Source organism: Culex quinquefasciatus, chromosome 2 (genome assembly GCF_015732765.1).
Source record: "Culex quinquefasciatus strain JHB chromosome 2, VPISU_Cqui_1.0_pri_paternal, whole genome shotgun sequence".
Classification (NCBI taxonomy): domain Eukaryota; kingdom Metazoa; phylum Arthropoda; class Insecta; order Diptera; family Culicidae; genus Culex; species Culex quinquefasciatus.
The window spans coordinates 141,793,717-141,817,397 of NC_051862.1; the positions used below are offsets into that span (position 1 = coordinate 141,793,717).

The 23,681-nt window shown below is 38.2% G+C and overlaps 1 protein-coding gene and 1 non-coding gene across 6 annotated transcripts in view; one reads left to right on the top strand and one right to left on the bottom strand.

Annotated features, from left to right (window-relative positions):
* The window catches only part of LOC6037110 (helix-loop-helix protein 11), a 220,397-nt gene that overhangs the window by 81,781 nt on the left and 114,935 nt on the right, over positions 1-23,681 (bottom strand). The gene's annotated exons all lie outside the window — the stretch shown is intronic.
* On the top strand, positions 5,537-5,608 carry Trnap-cgg. The gene has a single exon. It is a non-coding gene; the product is annotated as a tRNA-Pro (tRNA).

Sequence of the window (23,681 nt, forward strand, 5' to 3'; positions counted from 1 at the left end):
GGGACATTTATGTAAAATTAGACGCCCGATTTGATGGCGTACTCAGAATTCCGAAAAAACGTATTTTTCCTCGAAAAAAACACTAAAAAAGTTTTAAAAATTCTCCCATTTTCCGTTACTCGACTGTAAAAATTTTTGGAACATGTCATTTTATGGGAAATTTAATGTACTTTTCGAATCTACATTGACCCAGAAGGGTCATTTTTTCATTTAGAACAAAAATTTTCATTTTAAATTTTCGTGTTTTTTTTCTAATTTTGCAGGGTTATTTTTTAGAGTGTAACAATGTTCTACAAAGTTGTAGAGCAGAAAATTACAAAACAAATAATATATAGACATTAGGGGTTTGCTTATTAACATCACGAGTTATCGCGATTTTACAAAAAAAAGTTTCGAAAAAGTTATATTTTGCGTTTTTCTTTGTTTCGTCGTCCGTGTCTGTCGCGGGTGACCATGAACGGCCATGATCGATGACGACCAACTTTTTCAAAACTTTTTTTTCGTAAAATCGCGATAACTCGTGATGTTAATAAGCAAACCCCTTATGTCTATATATGAAATTTTTTGTAATTTTCTGCTCTACAACTTTGTAGAACATTGTTACACTCTAAAAAATAACCCTGCAAAATTAGAAAAAAAACATGAAAATTTAAAATGAAATTTTTTGTTTTAAATGAAAAAAATACCCTTCTGGGTCAATGTAGATACGAAAAGTACATTAAATTTCCCATAAAATGACATGTTCCAAAATTTTTTACAGTCGAGTAACGGAAAATGGGTATCTCGAAGCTGTTGCGTCGTATCAAACAGTGGTCAAAGACAAACATGTAGGAAATTGGACGGGCTTTCTGAAAAAAATACACTGAAACAAAAATACACGCCACATATATGAGATCTTTTGATTTTTAAGTCTAAAACTTAAATTTAAAGGTGATGTCACGATTTTTTTTCGTTCAAAATTTTTGAGAAAATAGCCTAAAATGTTAACAAAACAATGACGAAAAATGCAGGATGGTCTGTCTCTCCTAAAAAAATACAAAAATCATTTACTAAAACAGTTTTTTTGAAAAGTGGACTAAACGTATTTTAAAAAAAACCGCCGTGGTGGCAATCGATTCTCCAGACAATTTTACATAAAATTCTCCATATTGACCATGATCCTATGTCCAATCCTTGGGAAGATACAGCGGTTTTAAAAATAAAAATGTTGAAAAAATAGGTTTTTGGTGGTTTTTGGCAATTTCTATAAGACAGTCTTGGTTTTTCAGTCTCGTAAATATTTTTACCGGAAAGCTCGTCCGATTTCCCATCAGTTTGCCTGTAACAGCTTTTTGATTTGACTCATTTTTATAATTACGTAAGCAAATTTATTTTCCAGGTTTCTACACCCAGAACTGGGCATCGGCATAAGAGAGGATAAAGAGCACGATTCGGTAGTAAAATGGTACTGTGAGCGGACGGAGAGGATAAATCCCGAAATTACCGAGAGTACTTTACCCATGGTTCATTTTCCAAAAAAGTTCATCTATCAAAAAAATCAAGTACCGGTACCGAGACTCGAACCCAAGACCTTCGGCATATTGAACCGTGCCTTTGCCGTATGGGCCACCATGGTTCGGTGACAAAGTGGCGGTCGTTTGTTCATATAAGCCACTCATAGGATGAACTGTTCCAATGAACGAATGAACACGCGAGAGGACTATACTCTCGCAATATAGCACTTTCCTCACGTTTCTTTTAGTGAGGACTATCCCCTCGTTCTTTAACTTTGGGTGTACCACACTGAAAAAAAATCTATTTTCAGTTATTAGCTACGCAGATAAGCTTATATCTATAAGTCCTTATATCCAATTGAAATACTGTCAAGGACAAATTTATGGGAAATTGGACGAGCTTTCCGGTGAAAATATTTACGAGACTGAAAAACCAAGTCTGTCATATAGAAATTGCCAAAAACCACAAAAAAAACGCTTTTTAAATATTTTTATTTTTAAAACCGCTGTATCTTCCCAAGGATTGGACATAGGACCATGGTCAATATGGAGACTTTTATGTAAAATTGTCTGGAGAATCGATTGCCATCACCGATTTTTAAAAATGTTGACGTTTAGACCACTTTTCAAAAAAACTGTTTTAGTTAATGATGTTTGTATTTTTTTTAGGAGAGACATACCATCCTGCATTTTTCGTCAGTCTTTTGTTAACATTTTAGGCTCTTTAATCAAAAATTTTGATCGAAAAAAAATCGTGACATCACCTTTAAATTTAATTTTTAGACTTATGAATCAAAAAATCTCATAGATGTGGCGTGTTTTTTTGTTTCAGTGTATTTTTTTCAGAAAGCCCGTCCAATTTCCTACAAGTTTGTCTTTGACCACTTTTTGATACGACGCAACGGTTTCGAGATACAGTAATTTTTAATTTACAAAATAAAAAAAATATTTAAATACCTTACGCCCTTCTCAGATGTTATTTTCGAGTACTATCGGCTCCATATACACAAAAATGGCTTATATAGGCCTAGGATAACATGTCTACAAAGTTTCATTGAAATTGGAGAGAGTCGGGTACAAAAGCACCAGAAAAAAACCTGATTTGAGCTGGAATTACTCTATTGTATGAAAAATTGCACTAATAAACTATATTGAGAAATATTTAAAAAAAGGGAAAAATTAAATCTAATGGGAAAAAACACAGAGATAATGTTTTTTTTTTAAATATAATCATCATTTCTAAAAGTAAAATTATCAAAAAAAAGTAAAAATATACTTATGCCAAATGTCTCTGATGGTTTTTGAACGAGTTCTACCAAATGTCCATTATGCCAAATGGGGTACCAGAAAATAGACGTGGAGAATTTCCCTTATCCCCTTAAAAAGTGTAAAAACCCTTTCCGCACCCCTTATCGGTATCGGTGAACTTTGGAGCGGCCGACAATTGACAAATCTTTTAATACAATTTTTTATCGAGATCTCAACCAGTTGACACATCTCAATCCTCAAAGTGGTCTTAGTTTTCAACACCCAAACTTTAGGCGGACGTTGCAGCCTGAATCATTTTAGAGTTTGTGGAACCATACAAGATTGTCCAGGTTTGCCCACGAATAATTTATTGCTGAGCACTCCAAGATGAGTCGATCAAATGATGATCTTTTGCTCATTTAATTAAAGGTAAATTAGTAGAGTACGAAATAGTAGTTTATGCAACAAGTTGCAAAAAGAGGATTTTTTCAGTACGAGTCGTATTTATCCAACAAGGTTCACCGAGTTGGATAAATACAAAGAGTGCTGAAAAAATCACATTTTGCAACGAGTTCCATACAATATATTTTGCAATTCCGAAAAACACCCATTAAGTGAAATTTTAAGTCAAATTTTCATGCGCTTTGTCAATAAATCGTTCAAATCAAAAAAATGTTGAAAAGTTTTACTTTTCGAAACAAGTGCTGAAAAGTTCAACTTTTCAGCACCCATTTCAGTACCGAAAAGTAGAACTTTTCAGCATTTATTTTGAAAAGTGTCGCTATTCGATTCTGTTATTTTTGATACAGAAAAGTAGGCTATTTCGTCGTTCAAGAATGACAGGAAAAGTAAGTAGTTTCACGACGGAATTGCAAAAAGATGATTTAGCTCAATTATTTCAATTCAACTTTGCGACACAAGATATTAACAACTGCAGCAGCTCGTCCCAACCACAGGTCGTGAGTCACAACGCCTCACACACCGCACACCATTCATGAATTGAACGAATGAATGAAGTAACCCACCATTGAGAGGAGAGCACCACCTGTAAAGAGAGCAAATGAAACGTCGTCCTCCAGCCAGCAGCTGATGATGGCGCTGAAATTACATTTAAGATCCTCCCCGCAAGAAAGGCCATTAAATTGAGCCGTTAAGCAGATGAAGGCTTAATAAAAACATCGCACTAAGTCGCGGGCACGATTTCTGGCGTTTCGCCACCCGCCACCCACGCGCTACGTGACCCACCTCGAATTCAAATCAAAATTAAAGCGCGGAATTCACACCAGAATTCTCTCAAATGAGGGGTAGATCACGCCAACCAGCAGCAGCAGCGGGTTGAGGAGGTATAACGGCTCGCACGTTTTTAATTTGGAACATTACACCGGTGAAATTATCGTCTGCTGTGCTTTTCACTCTCGATCTGAGGGGAAAGTAACCCTCAACTGGAAAAAAAACTAGACTTTTCTAGTTTTTTGTTTTAAATTTATGATTTTTCAGTTAAATTTTTCCAAATATTTCAAAAATAACTTTATGTTTCCTTTTATTTTTATTTTTTTTCCGGTAAATTTGCTGTGAATCGTATTCAACGTCAAAAACTTCAAGCAAAGAAGAGGGTTATCCGCCGATAATACGGAGGGGGCCATTTGCCGGCCCCGGCCAGCTTCAGGCTGGCATGAAAATCCAACTCCCAAAATGTTGAGGAAAACTTCTCGCCGATGCTGAACGCCCGGTAGAAACCGTAACTCCCGCTCTTTTGTGTCTTCTTGTCGGCCCAAGAGAGAGAGTCTGCGCGCGCTTTTCACCGCTGGAGGGGTGGCACGGGGGATTCTTGGGAGAAAATTGTATTTTTTTATTCGACAGAAAAATATTTAAATGCATTTTGTTTGTTCGAAAAAAAAAAATAAACTTAATTTTGAAAACATTTCAAGTAAACATTTCCCATCAACCCACCGCGTTGAAAGGTATTGAAAAACACGCGCCAAAAACACCTGCAAAAAAACATCAAATCAGCACACTTTCCCCGGAGCTCATTTTGGCGGGAAAGCCCCAAACCGATTTGCCCCACCACACGTGGGGAGGTAGCCTTCGCGCGATAGCGGAAAAACCACTTTCAAGAAAACGTGTGTCACGACCACAAAGTGTGAGTTTTGAAAAGTTGAGCTGCCGAAAATACGCGCGAGTTGACGTAACAACAAAAATAACAACACTTTACTGCAACTTTGTGTTGTTTTGTTGTTGTTGCTTGTGGTGAAGTGGTTTTTTTTTGAGTTGGCTATTTTTAGCTTTTTGTCGGCACCTTTTCTCCAATTTCCACCGATGACGGTGGCGAAACAGGTGGTTGCCACTTTTGGATTACTGCAATGGGGTGTAAGTTTTGAGTTTTTTTTTACCAGACACAATGGATGCTTTGGAATATTCGATAAATTAAACTTTAACTTGATGGTGTAACTTCTGATATTTTTCGTGTCTTATGAACATAGTAGTATCTCCAGAAAAAAACCATATCCAGAGTTTTTAAAAGGTCCTATAAGCTATTGTATTTTCTTATGTATATAGGACCTTGTAAAAAAAAAGAAAAAAAAACTTCAGATATTTAGAATAGAAATTGCTCATTTGGGGAACGTGCATAAAAAGCAACGTTAAAGTTATTTTAGTCATGTATGGCCATAAAAAAACATAAAACCATAAACCATAAACATATAAAACAAAACAAAAAACAATCTTGTTGTTCAATACGATATTTCTAGGAGTCCAGTTCTACAAGAAAATATCTGTTTTCCAACTCTAATCCAAGTGGCTCGTTGGTCTAGGGGTATGATTTTCGCTTCGGGTGCGAGAGGTCCCGGGTTCAATTCCCGGACGAGCCCATTTTTTTTGTTTGGAAACGCAATAATTAGCTTCGGAATTATTAATATTAAAAAGGTGTTTCAATGGTTCGGAAAAGAGCATGTAGGGAAAAAGTCCCTCTATAGTCAAGATTCGATTTTTCGATAAACAAATTCACTTCGGATATCCGATTCACTTAAAAAAAATGGTCGTTGAGCACAAATATTAAATTGTTGAGTATTATTGTGAAAATGAATTTGGCAATTAACCACTCAAATTTGACTAAAATAGGGCTGCAGAACTTGAATTTAATATTAAAGTATAATAAAGAAATAAAAAAGATTCTACTATTCAGCACTGAAATGGATGCCGAAAAGTTGAACTTTTTAACGCATGTTGTAATAGGTAAAACTTTTCATCATTGTTTTGGTTTAAACGGTGGATTGGCTAAATACCCTAACTTATGACTTACAATGTCATCCTTAGGCCTTTTTCGGAATTTCAAAAAAATGTTGTATGGAACTTGTTGCAAAACTTGCTTTTTTCCAGTGTTGGTATTATCGCGCTCTCGCGAGAAAATTTTCTCTCTCTCGAGTTCTCGCCGCGAGTCTCGAGCTGCCGAGAGAAACTCACCGATTGCCCGTGCTCTCCTCCGCTCGCGAACGGGCTTTCTCGCGAGCCAGAATTGCCCGTTCGCGAGAAGTTGAACGTGTTAGAAACGAACAAAAAACAACACAGTGATTGAAGTTACACCTCTATACCATCGCCTGGTTCGTATTCATAAGCCTGATAAACAAATTGCTAGCTTGGGACGAACGGCTAGCACGAGGCGCTCGCGAGCGCTCGCGGCGAGAGCGAGAACGCGAACGAAAATGCGAGCGCGAGCGAGAAGAGAAAAGAACCTACAAGTTCTCTCCCTCGTTCGCGAGCGAGAAATGCTTTCCTTCTTCTCGCTCGAATTCCAACAATGCTTTTTTCTGCACTCGTCGTATTTATCCAACTCGGCAATCATATTTGACTAAAATGTAGACACAGGACTTGATGTGAGAAGTAAAAAAACAATACATGTTTTTTCTCGGCTCGATTGTTTTAATCTTCTGAACTAGATTTAACGAAGTTTTGATGCAGTCAATCTAAAAAAATCAGAAATCTGCTATTTAATTGAAGAATGCTACGTAGGGGAAATATCCCCTTTTTAGTCTAATAAACAGTCATGTTAGAATGATGCTGAATAATCTATTGTGTTCCTTGAAATTTACTAAAACTAAGTACACCAACGAGCAGAGCAACTTTTTGTGAACATTTCTGTTTATTTTCAATTTTACTAAAAGTTATTCTATTCCTTTTACAATCATTTCAAAATAATATTTCCCAAATGATTTCTAATCAGTCGAGAATGCGTTGGGCCACGCCCATTTTCCTATTTTCAGCTTAGATCTTTTTTCTTCCAGTGCTCTGCCTTGTGCTGCCAAATTTAATGAAATTTAAAGCGAACACTCACGAAAAGTAGCATTTATAGCGAAAGTTTCCTGGCATCACTGGCTCACTTCTCGCTCGGTTTTCTTCAGCCTTCGATTGGAATGAGTCGTCAAAATTCAAACGTCAAAAGACTTGGCGCGTTTGTTTTTTCGATGGCGCTTGCTAATTATTTACATGTTTCGGGATTATTTTGCAAGTGAGTTACTAACTAATGTGCAAAAGAACATGTTGCCGGTAGTTGGATGCAATTTCATATCTTAGGCGCTTTGAAAATGTTAGCGCAAGTGAAAAGATATTGATGGCGCCTTTCGTTAAGCAGTTTAGCTTTCATCTTGGTCTCGCAAAATAGAAATTATCATCAAAAGTGCATTAAATTTGATCGTTTTGGCCAGTAAATGGCATAAATTTGCGTGATTACTTGAGGCGGTGCTGTTGCTGATAACTTTATAGCCTAAATAGTATTTTTGGAGCATTAATTGAACATCAAACTCTCCATATGACGAAGATAGGTGTTTGATTGGAAAGGGTTTATATTTCCCCTATTGTCATTAAATTGACATCTTCTAGACCAGAAATGAATCATATTTTCCTCTAGAATTTTAAATTAGGGAATAATAAATCGGGTCGAATATTTATATCACTTCTGCTTTAATATCCATTATTTGATCAAAAATATTTCACCAATTGCTTCGACATTTCAGCTAATCAGAGATGGTTCGAAAATAAATATATATTAGGGCGGATTCAAGGAATCAGTGATCTAGGGCCATTTCATAAAAATGTACAATTAAAAAAGACAGCTTTAAATATACAACAAATTAACAAGACTGAATAAGGCCCAAAAAAATCTAGTGGAAAATGACAGTTTAACCAAAATTATAATGGGGATACGTAAGTATTTCCATCGAGTACCCAATATTGGTATATCAGGCCTTTGGCGTTCTATCACAGCTTCTAAAAACGTTTTCTACTGAAATCAGGTATAAATAGCTCGGTAGGCAAGCAAGCTTATTTCAAAAGTTTTGCAAAATAAGCTGTTTAGGTATTTAGTGGAAATCGATAAATTGGATGAAGAAAGGACAAACCTGCTTAACATACGAGAATTTCCCCAAGTTGATCAATTGTGTCACATTAAAAAAGAAGGGCTCGTCCGGGACCTCTCGCACCCGAAGCGAAAATCATACCCCTAGACCAACGAGCCACTTAAAATTAAACATGACCAATTCTTCAAAGTTTATCCGAGCTTTTAAGGATCATGTCTACAGTTGCTGCTCGGTCTGCAAAAACGATTAAATTTTGACCTTCTCTAATAGTCTCAATCAGCGTAATGCTGGCAAAAGTAAATAAATTGATTCCCCTTACAGACAACACGCTGATTTATTTGCCACTAATAATGATATCCCGCTAATGCACCGCAAATCGCTCTACAAATATTACCACAAATCGGCGTTCAATCAATTGGAAACATGCGAGAACCTCTCTTGCTCTCTGTTCCAGCAAAACTCGGAGTAAAGCGCCCCCCCCCAGCAATGGGTAGCAACAACGGCCAGATAGATCTATCAAAGTGGGCGGTAAAAGTGCAGGCCATAAAAACACCACGATGCGGCGCAGCGTCTACGGTAAAGCTTGGCCAACGAAGCGGATCAGCAGATGCAATTCCGCGCGGCCGCTGCAACATTGTTGCAACTGCGTGCAAACGCCATTATCGGGTCTTAGAGGAGGGGGAAAATCCCGAAGGGAGACGCGAGGTTAAGTGGAAAAGGCATAAACAATGCAACGCGATCGCGGTTGGCTGGGTGAAGTTCGCCGTCGTGGGAGCTGCAGCTTTGCCCTTTGGGGGTGTATCGCAGCACGCTTTGCGATCGTCCTGGCGAGGGAAGATTCGAGGGGGATTAGAGGAGAGGTTGCTGTCGGAGGTCAGGGTTACTGGGTTGAGACTGAGACACGCGAGGGTGACTGCATCAGCTGAGAAAATAGAGAACTTGTTTTGCTTATTTGAAGGTTGAATAATTGAATTTTTGATTAAATGACGTCGTGCACTATAAGTTTAAAATCGATGCGATCAAACTGGCTGCGGTGTAATCGTGGTGAATATCTGATCATCGACATCGACCCGTACATCAACAGCAGACAATTAACTACCAGTATGAGAGCTTTTTCCGCTCAGTTGGACGTTGCGCCATAAAGGATGAAGCTCAAGTATAGATCTTGCTGCGGTACTGCAAACCCTGAACATGGTTTTCTAGGCCACCTCCTGCTTCCGCCAACAATCAGCTGGAGTCGGCGATGCATGCACCCGGGACGCCCTAAGGACAGAATCCCACCGATCCAACATTGTAGCAGCAGCTCTCTTCATTACCACCCAGAAGTTTATCGCAAGACCACTTTATTCGCGCAAGCGCCCCTAGATAGCTGGGAACCTACCCGCCCCGGGGTCTCCAACGTTGAGGTACTCTCGCAAGGAGCCGCCGCTGCTGGGCGAAGAAAGTGCACACACACAATCTTTGTGATTGCGCCGCGGCCTAAAGAGGAAAATTGTTGAGTAGAGCTAATTAATCGCGATTCGTTTAGCCGCGGCTAATGGTTGACTCCACGCGAGGAAGCGCGCCCCCTTCGGGAGATTGATTCTGTGAGCTCGCGGCAAGAGCCTTAACAAGCCGGAGCGAATCTCGTAATGAAAGAGCAGCGCGCGGCTCTGAATCGCTACACGCGGAAAGGTAATTTATACGTGATAATTGCCGGGTGGTGCGGAACCTCGTTGAGGTACCAGCTGTTCTGATTCTTGGCGGACTAATCGGAAAAGTGTGTGTGTGAGGGTGGTAGGCAGGTAATTAGTTCCCATTAGTGCGCGGGCGTGGGTGTACGGATAACGATTTGTGCCAACTTCCGGTCAACCACCTGAGGAATGTGCGAGACGTTCCACGGGAGAGAGAAATCGCGCTGCCAATAGATCCGCAACTGGGCAGGCAACTCCATAAATGGGTAGAGGCACTTTCAAGCGGATTTTTGCGCGTGGAATTTGGACGGACAAAAGTTTCGCGTTTCTCACGATTTCGATGGCCGCCGAAGGGGTGAAGCTGTGCGAATTTCGTGCTTTTTTTTTGGCGAGGTCGACTAGTCGCGAAACGATGGAATTTGGACCCTTCAGATATGGCTACGGAGTAGTGGATATGTTTTGGCAAATACCGAATGTGAACTATTAGTTGAGCATGTCTAAAATTTGGACCTTGAATTTAGTCAAAGGATTACAGGGTGATAATTTGAATCCCATTTTCAAATTCTTGAATGTTTCTCGACTTTCCCACAACCTCAAATAGGTGGGCGAAATCGCTCTTTTTGAGGAGCCGCTCATTTGCGCTCGCTCACTGAAATGAGCCGCTCTTTTGAACGGCTCTTTCGCTTTTTTTTTTCAAAATTTGGTTGAAAAGGCTTTTTTAAAGAATGGTGAGATTTTTTTTATTAAACTTTAATATATTATTAAAAAACTATAAACAAGAAGATTTGCTTGACAACCAAAGGGGTGCCCAAAGTTTTTTGATGCCGAAACGTAACGAAAAAGAATTGTGTTTAATTGTTCACAGAAAAGCATCAACTAAAGCCAAAAATCAATTTAAACTACTTCAAAACTACGTCGCCGCTACATGAAATTTTCATATTTTATATCACTTTTTTCAGAAAATGAAAATGTTCAAAAAATAACTGAAATTTCAAAAAACATCAACTTATATGTTTTTTTGAAATTTCTAATGCATTTTTTTTCTCTAAAGAAACCAAAAATATATTGTTATTGCAATATGGGTATCAAATGATCAGGTTTTTTTCATACATTTTGGATGTAATACAACATTTTAGAAAATACTCAAAATTTTCACAAAACTACGTCTTTTTGAAAAAAAAAACTCCAAATTTCAATTTTTACAATATGGGTACCAAACGATCGGGATTTTTTCATACATTTCGAATGTAATAACAACATTTTTAAAAAATAAACAAAATTTTCACAAAACTACGTATTTTCGAATAAAATACTCAAAATTTCCGTTTTTACAATGTGGGTATCGAACGATCGGAATTTTTTCATACATTTCGAATGTAATAACAATATTTTTTGAAAATACTCCAAATTTTCACAAAACTACGTATTTCCGAAAAAATACTCAAAATTTCCGTTTTTACAATGTTGGTATCAATCGATCGGGATTTTTTCATACATTTCGAATGTAATAACATTTTTTTTGAAAATACTCGAGATTTTCACAAAACTACGTATTTTCTAAAAAAAATACTCAAAATTTCCGTTTTTACGATGTGGGTGTCGAACGATCGGGACTTCTTAATATATTTTGAATGAAATAACAATATTTTTTTGAAAATACTCTAAATTTTCACAAAACTACGTATTTTTGAAAAAAATACTAAAAATTTCCGTTTTTACAATGTGGGTTTCAAACGATCGGGATTTTTTCATACATTTCGACAGTCATTAAACAAATGAAAATACTCAAAAATTTCACAAAACTACGTATTTTTGAAAAAAAAAATTGGTTTAATTATTTGATACCCATATTGTAAAAACTGAAATTTTAAAAAGTTTTACAAAAATATGTAGTTTTGTGAAAATTTTGAGTATTTTCAAAAAAATATTGTTATTACATTCGAAATGTATGAAGAAGTCCCGATCGTTCGACACCCACATCGTTAAAACGGAAATCTTGAGTATTTTTTTTAGATTATACGTAGTTTTGTGAAAAATGAGAGTATTTTCTAAAAATGTTGTTGTTACATTCGAAATGTATGAAAAAAACCCGATCGTTTAATACCCATATTGTAAAAATTGAAATTTTGAGTATTTTATTCGATAATACGTAGTTTTGTGAAAATTTTGAGTATTTTCTAAAAATGTTTTTATTACATTCGAAATGTATGAAAAAATCCCGATCGTTTGATACCCATATTGTAAAAATTGAAATTTTGAGTATTATTTTCAAAAAAACCTAGTTTTGTGAATTTTTTTAGTATTTTCTAAAAAAAATGTTATATCTGAAATGTATAAAAAACCTGATCATTTGATACCCATATTCCAATCACAATATATTTTTGGATTCTTTAGAGAAAAAAAGGCTTTTTAAAAATACAGGAAAAACACGTATTTTTGTGAATATTTTCATGAAATAATAATTTTAATGGATAACTGATATCATCCCGATTCCAAAACACTATAATTTTTTTATGTTTGCATGATTTTTCATACAATTAAAGCTAATGTCTCCCATATAGCCAAAAACTCATAAACTCTGTGCTTCAGTTAAGCACTGGGCCGTGCTTAACCGAGGCAGCTGAACGGTGCAAAACCGGGGCAGTGCAAATCTGAGGCATGCAAAACCGAGTCATGACTGTAAAGCAATAAATGTATCACTCTTCGCTTTTATCTTGGCAAATTGCTAATTGCCTATCAGTCCAAAATTTTTAGACACGTGTTATATCTTTGACTCGCATTTTTTCATCGCTTTCTAGCTTCTGTGGACAGAGTTGGTAACAGCAATCAATTGAATGCGGTCGTGGGCCAAGTGATCGGAATAGAGAATAAAATAGAATTCAAACGAACGAACGCTGCGCAAATGAGAGAGGTGGTAGACTGTGCGAGTGACTTTGCGTTGCGCTCATTCGTTCAGATGTGTGTGAGCGAGAGCAGGGAATCAAAGTCAGACGGACATAGCGGCAACGAAAGACGAGTTTGGTCACAAGCGTTGCCTGTAAACGGTCTTAATTTTGTTTGAGTGGTTTAGGATAACTTCGAGAGCATTAAGCTCTCAAATTACCGGTCAACGTACGTTTAATCAAAATTGTGTTAATTTTCTAGCTAAATTGATTCATTTTCTGTTCAGATTCAATTTTATTGATATCTATTAACCTTCAATACAAAAAAATTATCAGTCGATGCGCAATTCGATCCCGAAACATTTGACATATCGAATCTATGCCTTTCTGAATGAAGAACTATTTCATGAACCAATGAACAGAATGCCAATGAACCAATGAATGAGAGATTTTTTCCTCCCGCAATGAGCACTATTCATCCAGTTTGCTACTTTTGTTTTCTGGGTCGTCACAACTCCAACGGACTTTTTTTTCCAACGCAGCAAAAGTACAGTACTGAAAAAGTAGGATCCCCATAGCTTGCAACAGTCAACGAAAATTCGAAAACCTTCCCACACTCGTTTTTTATGCTCGACGTTCTGTCCCAATTTATGCTGCAGTTGTACCCGTATTTCAGGAGGTCATTCGCCAATTACGTACACACTATGGACCCCCCCCCCCCCCCACCTCTACACCCAGAACTGGACAACTGAACATCGGCATGCGAGAGGATCAAGAGTACGATTCGGTAGTTAAATGGTACTGTGTGCGGACGGAGAGGATAAATCCCGAAATTACCGAGAGTACTTTACTCATGGGTTCATGTTAAAAAAAAGTTCATCTATCAAAAAAAAAAAAAAAATACCGGTACCGAGACTCGAACCCAAGACCTTCGGCATATTGAACCGTGCCTTTGCCGTATGGGCCACCATGGTTCGGTGACTAAGTGGCGGTCATTTGTCCATATAAGCCACTCAATAGGATGAACTGTTCCAATGAACGAATGAACACGCGAGAGGACTTTACTCTCGAAAAATAGCACTTTCCTCACGTTTCTTTTCGTGAGGACTATCCCCTCGCTCTTTAACTTTGGGTGTACTCCTTCTCTGCATGTAATCAAAACAATCCAGCGTGTGTGGTGCGCTCTTCGAAACTGGTTTTTACTCACTCATAATTACGCGCCCCAAGAAAGCCCTGTAATGAGGTCCGAAGCGGTATTGCTACACGCACCAGATCCTTGGGATCGTCCTGAAGCGCGGCGGCCGTAATTTAGAGAAAAAAAAACCCCAAGAACCGGTTGGTTCATTACTTTTTGGCGCGCTCGGAGCTTGCAGATAAAAACAAAGGCGTAAAAGCCTTCCAAAATAATAATTTTCCACCGTTTCGAAGTTTTGAGAAAATTGGTCCCGCGCATCCTACACACACACACACACAGTATCATTCATCTTTTTTTTCTGGGTGCGTCTTTCGATGCAGAAGACTGGGATTTGGAAACCTCGTGAAGATTGCGATCACTGATGGCGAAACGGGGAACAGATGTTTCGCGCGCTTTTTTTCTCCGTTTGGAAGAGTTAAAGTGAAGAGAGCAGCATGTTCTTTGCCGCGGAACTCACCATCTGGTCAGAGTAACGTGATCTCGGTGAGCAGCTCTTGTTGGTTGGGTGGTTCGAGCGGGAAATTTGGAGCGAGTTCTGAAGCTGTAACCAGGTCAGATGGAGGATTTTTGAAAGTTTTTTTTTGAGTTTGAAGATGCTAATGTAAAAGTTGTTCAGCCACAGTAGTGCAGAGGATAAAGAACACAGGCTTAGAATTAAAAAATGTCGGTGACAAGTTTCGATCCCTAGACCTTCAACTTGTTGAATCCATGATTTACCGTATCGGCTACAAAGGCAATAAATTCGATTTCCGAAGGCCGGCTATGAAATTATGGAAAAGTATAATTTGTAATGTATTTGCATAAAAACAGTTCTTCCAATTTCCACAGCCAATGACCCACTTCTATTTTGGTGTCAATGTCGCAGAATCAGTTTGAATTATTCAACTGCACACAAGCACTCGATTTTCAACCTGCAAAGTAAACATAACTTCCATTGAAGGATGGGCCCCAGACCATCACCCTCCACCAGCCAGTGGAGGTCCCACACAGTCAGTGATACCCAAATGCATAATTGAAGTGTGTGTTGTGTTTTCAAGGCACACGCACTGGAAATTTCCCTGCGTGCGCCGTTCGATCGGGCCAAAAATATGGAAATCGTATTGTTACATATTTATGTTCTCGTGCCGCTTGTAAATTTCGCTCGAGGATGATTCGCGGCCAAGAGTCAATTTAAATTTTTATTATGTTTACTCTTTGTGTGCGTTCGAGAAATCAATTGACTTGCCGCCTCCCCCCTTGGAAGGTGGTGGGTGCTTCAAGTGTCCCAATTGTGTAATTTTTCTGTATGAAAAATGTCCTTTCGGGCGACAAGGGTCCTCTCTTTTGGAATGACACTTTACCGCCGGAGGCTCTTCGAGGAAGCTTGTTTGTGGTAAACGCGCACACGGAAAGTTGGGAAATAAAAAGTTTTCCAGAATCAGAATCTTTCCGTGTATCACCTGCGATTGTTGACTTTCAAGGTTTTTCAAGTGCTGAAAATTGCTGAACCTACTCTTCTTTTTGTTATCACCTCATGAACTCGTAGATTTGTTTTGTAAAATTTATTTATTGAAATTTAAAAAAAACTCTAGAAAACAAAATTTCATATTTAAGTTTCGTCCACTGTGTTCAACCTCAAAACAAGGGTGCTGAAAGGCAAACTGCGTCCTTCCCAGTTGAGAGTGCGGGTTTGAGCGAAATTGGCGCGATCCTGATAAGGCACGAAACTCATTTCATTTCCATTATCCTTGACTTAATGTTGATGCGGCTGTGCTTGCCAGAGGTCTCCCTTAACGGTTTTTGGTGGTTGAGCCTGAGAGAGATCTTTAAGGAGTGTGCCCCCCCTGGGACACCACTTGTTACGGGAAAGTATAGTAATCGAAACCGGAAATGGATATGATTTTTTCCTTTACCGATTATGGTTGTGAGGTTGTGACAATAAGGCATTTTATGTTGAAAAAATGGCAATGTTGGCTAAACGAATTATGTTTATTACACAACTCGACATTTTTGAAGTTAGTAAACGCTTCACTTTCGCCAAGTAATGATAAATGTGGGCTCCCTGAACACGCTCCAATCGACAGAGTTGAATTTTAGTGAATTCCCTGCTAATAAGTAAAATTGTAAATTTCGTTTATACATCGAAGCTGTCGTGCTATCTTGTCGCACTCGACATTCCGAGGAAAAGACAAAAACAAGAGCACGCAATGTTAACAATAACAAAAACGTTTTGATTGACTGACCGTTCAGAGCATTGTACCGAATTTTGGTTGAATTTGGTTGCCGAAGTCTAAAGTTATAATTACAAATGTTTACGGTAGTCGGACTTGTACGTACACAGCAAAAAATTCGATGGTAAAATCGCATGGAAAAGCATGCACATCACCTTTGTGAGAAAAAGCATGTAATATTGTATGAGAAAACGTGTACACAAAAAGCATGTACCGAAGAAAAAAAAATCAGGTCTGCTCATCCCAAAAATAACATCAATCCGGCGAGAGTCATATTCAGATTACCAAGTCCGCGCCCCAACCCACTCGGCTATTTCGCCGCTACGTAAATAGATTTATCTTCACCGATGTAGCTGTAGGTTCCCCATACATCGTATGCAGTTAACACAGTATACGACGTACGGAAAACCTACTGTTACATTGGCATTGATCCGACTAATTTTAAAGCGACGAGATAGCCGAGTGGGTTGGGGCGCGGACTTGGTAATCTGAATATGACTCTCGTAGAATTGATGTTATTTTTGGAGTGAGCAAACCTGATTTTTTTTTGCTTCGGTACATGCTTTTTGTGTACACGTTTTCTCATACAATATTACATACTTTTTCTCACAAAGGTGATGTGTATGCTTTTGCATGCGATTTTACACAGAAATTTTTTGCTGTGTATGTCAAAAGCATTCTGACCTGAAATCCCTTCGACCAGTTGTCGCACTTACATCAATGTCTGAAGTTTTTTCAGCATTTAAATCGAATTTTGGGAATCTGTGAAGTTCAAAAGTTGAAGCAATGCGAGCTACGCAAAATGGCGTTCTTAACTCAATTTGGCCCAAAATGCAAATGTGACAAGATAGTACGACAGCGGCGAAATGCTATGGAAATATCTTAAGCGACCATGCACTGGCTCTCAAAAGCAAAGAGTTACCGATATTCATGGCTTTTTCTGTGATTTATTTCACAATATTTACAATAATTGGCCGTTCAAGGGGTTACGTGTCAATACGTGTCAATTGGCTGGGTTTTTATGAGCAAATATACTTAAACTTCTGATCTGTTCCATTTCAAAGGTACCGACCGGGATTTGATCCCTGAACCTTCTGCTTGTAAGACAGAAGCCGTAACCATTAAGCCACTCAGCAGGTTTCACAGTTCACATGACGAATATTAAGCTTGAATCGTCTGTTACTCACTTAACCCTTTCAGGCCTGAATTTTCAAAAAAATATTTTTTAGGTAATGATGGGAAAATGATCCTGGGGACCATACGAAAATTAAAGGCCACTTTAGAAAATTTTGATTTTTGAGTCATATATGCCCATCAGGCCGGAAAGGGTTAAATCATAAATATCTTAATGAAACTTTCAGAAGTGATGGAAATCATCTTTTAAGGAGATTTATTAAATTTTTTGAACCTTGTACACAGCAAAAAATCCGTCGCTAAAATCGCATGTACTTTACCTTTGTGAAAAAGATACCTAATATTACACACTGCGTGTACAATTTTTGTAAACACAACAAAAAGTTGCAACCGACGAGATTCAAACCCACAAACAGTAGGGACTGGTACCTTAGCCTGCTCGACCATCAGACCGATGATGAATGGAATGAATAAACGCATAAATGAGCTTTATATTTTAATCAAGTGGGTTTTCCTTATTTCAGGGTGAAATGCACAATTTATTTTACACCAATGCTTTTACACGCAAATGGATAACTTGCTGTGTATGTAACCCCTCAAGAGAATATAGAATTTTGAGCTTTGATTTCACAAAAAAAAAACGCTCGCAATAGGAAAACTCGACATTTTCTCTTAGTTATTATTTTGATGAAAAATACCTGAACACATAATAAAAATTCCTTAAAAAATCAAGATAAACATGGATAACAATTTATCATGGCTAAAATTGAGAACAATTTGATAATTGAGGTTTGTATAGTTGTTTGCCAGCAGCTAAATATTTATTACAATATGAAATAATTGAGAATTTTAAATGAAATTCATTCAGGATCGGCAAGATGCTTAAAACACGTTTTAAACAACTTAAATTATTTTTTTAAGTTTCGTAAATATCGTAATTGTGTGTTCATCCAAAAACCAGATGCTTCAATCAACCAGTAATCAATTCTGTCCTTCATTCTAAACATTGATACAACACAATTTCCTATCGGTCAGCACATAACCTGGATAACTGATTTGCTTTTGTGTGTGAAAAACTCCTTCCACCCACTTACGCTTTCATAACTATTGTGGTACACATAGCAATCCAGCCTTCTTTGGGTCCAGCAAAAATGGCAACCCACCTGGTTGGTGCTCCTGACCCTTGACATTTGACATTGAACCAAAATAGGAATAATTACACTCTCTCTTCACCTGCATGCAGGACTGGAGTGACTTCGAGTGTGGGTCGATTCCCTCCCGGACTGGGGAGGTGTCAACCCTGCTGCCCTTTAACTGGCCAACTTTTCGGGTGAGCGTTTCTCGATTTCCTCTGAAGGAGCCCGTCGTCGTTGAGACTTCGTTTGAGGTTCGCTCTTTTTTTTCGCTCGTCCAACTCTTCGTCTGGTTTTGGTTCGACTGTGGGTCCGGTTCCCTCTGAACTGGAACTCGTTATGCTTTGGCAAGGACATTCGCGCGTTACGTAACTTTATGCTAACAAGCCAAGGGCGCCCACCAGTCAGACGCGCGAGATTACGGGCGGGAGACGGCGGTCCTGACAGGTTGGCCAATATATGCCTCCTCCCCTCCTCAGTACGTGTGCTGGCCGTGGCTGTCGACTGTTGCGCAACCCGACTCCGCGAGATTGGAAGAAGGGCCCCGGAGGCGGCCCGGTGATAGCTCGGCCCACTGTTCAGGACGTCGTCGTCGTCGTCGTACATAATTTCTGTTCTTGACTTGCACAGGGAACGAACATGTTTCGCATGTCACAAGGAATGGAACAATGTGTCTCTCGACGCGAAGGCTTGCCGGTGGTTGACAGGGCGGCGGCCCGTTGATAATGGCAATCCCACGTTCTGGGAACGACGACGACGAGCCGTGCGCGAGTCCTTGAAGTCTTCCATATCGGCCAACGACGACGGCGGGGGGACAAGGTTCGCGATGCAAAGGTTGGTATCATTTATACTTTTGCAAGAGGTTTAAGCAATCTTCTTTGAGTCCTCCTCCAACCTTAGGAAGTTTTAGCGGTCCTGGCCGTCGCTCAACAAGTTGCGATTGTTTTGCGGGCGCGTTCAAGGATTTGCTTGAGTGGGACCAAAACGGGACGGGATGAGAGAGGGCAGATCCAGCCAGGCAAAAGTTTTCAGCGCCCGTTTGGGCAACTGTTGCATTGGCGAAAAAAGAGTTATTGATGCTCGCCGAAAATGCAAAATATAGATTAACTTACAGTTTGAAAAAAAAGGCTGACAAAACGTACCTGGAAGAAAACGAGAAAGAAAAAACATTAGATTATGGTTTATTTTTGAGATGATTACTGACACGAAAATTATGAAAAAAATCAATTCCACCTACATTTTTGATCACATAAATGTACCAATTTCATCACTTTCAAGTTATTGATGCAGTCAAGTGTTTTTCAATAATTTGCAGCCTGAAGTGGTGATGGTTTGAAAATATGATGTCAAAGGGAAAATATGTAAAATTGGACGCCCAATTTGATGGCGTACTCAGCATTCCGAAAAAAACTTATTTTTCTTCAGAAAAAAAATCAAAAATACTTTCAAAAACTCTGCTTTTTGCTTTACAGTATTATTTTTGGACTGGTCATTTTATGGAAAATTTAATGTACTTTTCGAATCTGTAATAACCAAGATATTTTTCATTTTCAAATGTCGTGTTATTTCTAACATTGTAGGGTTATTTTTTTGAGTGTAACAATGTTCTACAACGTTGTAGAGCAGACAATTACAAAAATGTTGATATTCAAACATAAGGGGTTTGCTAGTAATCATTGCGAGTTATCGCGATTTTACGGAAAAAAGTTTTAAAAAAGTTATTTACTTTTTTGTATCTTTTTGTTTTGTCGTTTGTGTCTCTCGCGGGTGACCGTGGACGGCCATGATCCACAACGACCAACTTTTTCAAAACTTTTTTTTCGAAAACAGATAAAAATTTATTCATTAGGATTATGTTTTTATTTATCGTGCAACGAGTAGTACAGAGCAAAAAAAAATGTTGAATTTTGGAATGTTGAAATTTGGTATGTTGAATATTACCTCTTTACTGAGTAATATTACCTAAAAACTTTTTAAAATATTTGAACCTGATGAATGATGGCAGAAACTGATGAAAATTCATCATTTTCTGATGTAAGATTACACTTTTTTTGACACAAAATCTGTCACCATTTCCTGATGAATATTACCACCATTTTTTTCTGTGTAGAACGAGATTTATTTATTGGGATAAATACACAGCAAAAAAAGTTGAATTTTGGAAAGTTGAAATTTTGGTAGGTTGAATATTACCTTTTTTAAAAGTGATATTACATAACAAATTTGTGAAAATGTAAACCTGATGAATATTCATCAGTTCCTGATGTAATATTACACATTTTATTTTCGGCATAAAATCTGTCACCATTTTCTGATGAATATTAGAATCATTTTTTTTCTGTGTACGACGAGTGCAGAAAAAATCAAGTTGCAACGTTTTGAAAACCAGATTTATTAATTTTCCCTAAAAGAGCACGCAGCTAGCAAAATCTAAACTAAGAAATATGTACCCTCCATGTAATGGCTAATGAATTGATCTCAGTTGAAAGGTTCTCCAAATCTCTGAATTGCAAATGTAACATCCTGGAGCAGATTGGTTAAATTCTAATAAACACTAATTGAATTGAATTGATTGAAAACCAGGTTTATTGCAATTATGGAAAAAAAAACCTAATAATAACAATTGAATTTTTCAGTGAAAGTTTTTTTTTACATGCTTGAATGTTATTTACCCTCGCAAAAGTATCAAATTCCACAACTTTTTAGCCTCTATTCGATACTTAAATAGCTGCAAAAAGAAGAATTTTTCAGCATGATTCATGCATTTACACGAAAAGGAAAACAACAGGAATAGTAAGCAGTTTCACGACAGAATTGCAAAAAGTTCTTTTCAGTAATGTTATTTTGGGCGGCATGTCTCATATTTGTTTGTACTTTACAGTTTATTTTTATGAAAATGACTAAAAGCTTGTATTCAAATAAATCTTTAATTAGAAAAAATCGCTCAATTTTTGTTTAAAGGGAAAAAACAAACAATTATGTTTTGAATTTAAAAACGTATTTAAAAGTTTTTTGAAGCTGACTTTCAAAAACTCTTCAAAAACTTTAACGTTATGATTAAAATTACATCAAAAATGCAAAAATAATGCATTTCCCACTTCAGCACGGATATTACACATGTTTGCTGTGTGCAAGAATAAAACCCATCAAATCATAATCCGCCCATGCATATGAAAGCTAATCCAGCAGCGATAAACCACCACACAATTAATAATGCAACGATTGCCTCGATTGATCGACCAAAGGCGGCAAACAACAGTAATTACTGCAACTGACTGACCTCTGCTACTATACTGCTGGTCTGGTCAAGTGGCCAAGCCATCCGGCCTTTCCCTCCCCCGATTGACCCCAATTACTTTTTAATTGTTTTTGAAACATTTTCCACGTTTACACTTTCATGACCTGGGGAATCATTCAAAGTGCATCGAGCCCCTTATATTCCTGGTCGTCGCAAAAATGGGGCCACTCCCGGTTCCCTCCCTCCGCAGCAGACAGACGCGAATAATTATCGCAACTATCGATTTTTCATCTCACAAAACCCGACCCGACTCTCGTACACGAGATGCAGCTTTTCGTACAATAGTGTCGAGTTTTTTTTTGCTGTTGCACTGCAACTGCATGCTTTTCCTTGCACACCAGACTACTGCATTGGCAAGAGCGCACCAATACAACGGTGTGCAATTTTCCCGTTCCCGAATTCTACGAGAGTTTTATGTACTTTTCCTGACAAATGAAGGAAAAATCCCCCACCCCTTAGCTATGTATCGCCAACGTTCCAGAACTGCAACACCAATACCAACACCGCTGGCTCGTAGTTTTTCCTGTGAAGGATGCTGCACTACCACCCCTGAAGTTATGCAACGACCCCCCAGAACCCGCCCAGCCCCAACTCCTTGTTCAGGTCCAGAGAAATTGTTGGAATGAGACCGGGGATTTTACGGTGAACCCGGAGATTGTACAGCGTACAGCGGACCTTGTAGTAAATATCAGCTGCTACAGCTGCGCCGTTTGCGTTTTGACGACGAGACACTCCCCGGGTTGATGAGCTCGGAAAAGTGCGGACACCGCACCCCACCTCGATCCCCTGAACCCCTTTTATAAAGGAGGTAAGCTTTGAGAAAAAAAAATCTGGGCGAAAGATGAAAACCAAAATCTAAAACAAAGATATTTTGATATTCTTTAAGTTGATTCAGCGACGACGGTGTCATCAAAGCAAGCTGCTAGTTTTTTTACTTAATAGAAAAATACTTGCAAGTTGACGATGTGCCACCCGAGCTATGATGCTATGGAAAGGTGCCTTAGACACTGTTTAGCTTTCTGCTCGCTTTTCAAACCTTTCAACATTTGACGCTCCAATCCCACGAAAACCAACTGACCACGGCTATCATTTCCACCGCCGACGACCCACCAGCAATTATAGCCAACCCAACCAAACCGATCATGACCTTCAAACACCCCACCCCGCCAGCCAAACAGCAATAAAACTCAATTAGTGTCCTTTCCGGCGGCGGCGGCGACGGAATGCAACATCGGGGAAAAAACTCAATTACCCATCGCACACCAAGTCGATTCCGCCCAATTTCCTGTCTAGTCCGGGCGCTCATGAATGTTGAGGATTGTTGGGGGCGGCCACGTGGTCGAAAATGGGAGGACTTTTCTTGGGTTTGTTTTTCTTTTTGTTTCGAGGAGAGTAAATGATACATTTTTCATTCTTGCGTTGAGGAGCGAAACAGCTTGGATTAAAATGACGACGGATTGTCTGGTTCTGATTGACGGTATGGACTTTGCAGGGGGACAAAACCATTAAAACGAAAATATTAGCTACAGGCTAACTATTACTCAAACTTGAAATACCAAAAAATATGTATTTTATCAGGGTGACCACTCAAAACCCATTTTCAATTTCTCGACATTTCCCGACTTTTTTAAAGCTCAAATAATAGCCATTTCTAATATAAAAAATGATTTCAAACAAAAAACTCTTAATTAAAAGTAAATATCAACAATCGAAAAGAAAAATCTAAATAAATTTAAAAAATAAGCTTTTGAAAGTATTCGAACAAAGTAGAAACTTAACTTAAATTCCAAAAAAAACACTTAATTTTTTATTCAAACAAGAAACATAAGCAATTAGTTATTGAAAAATAACAGAAAGCTTAACAGTACTTATTATTTCAATGTATATTTCTAAAATTGGCAAACGAATTGTTTTTACTACTTTATTTCAACTGGTAATTGCTCAAATTTATAAATGACTCAGTTTTAAATTTGATTTTTAATTTTATTTTAAATCAATGAATTTACTAATACTAACAAAAAAGTTCAAGGCAAAAATATGGGAAAATATATTTGAAATTAGGGGAAC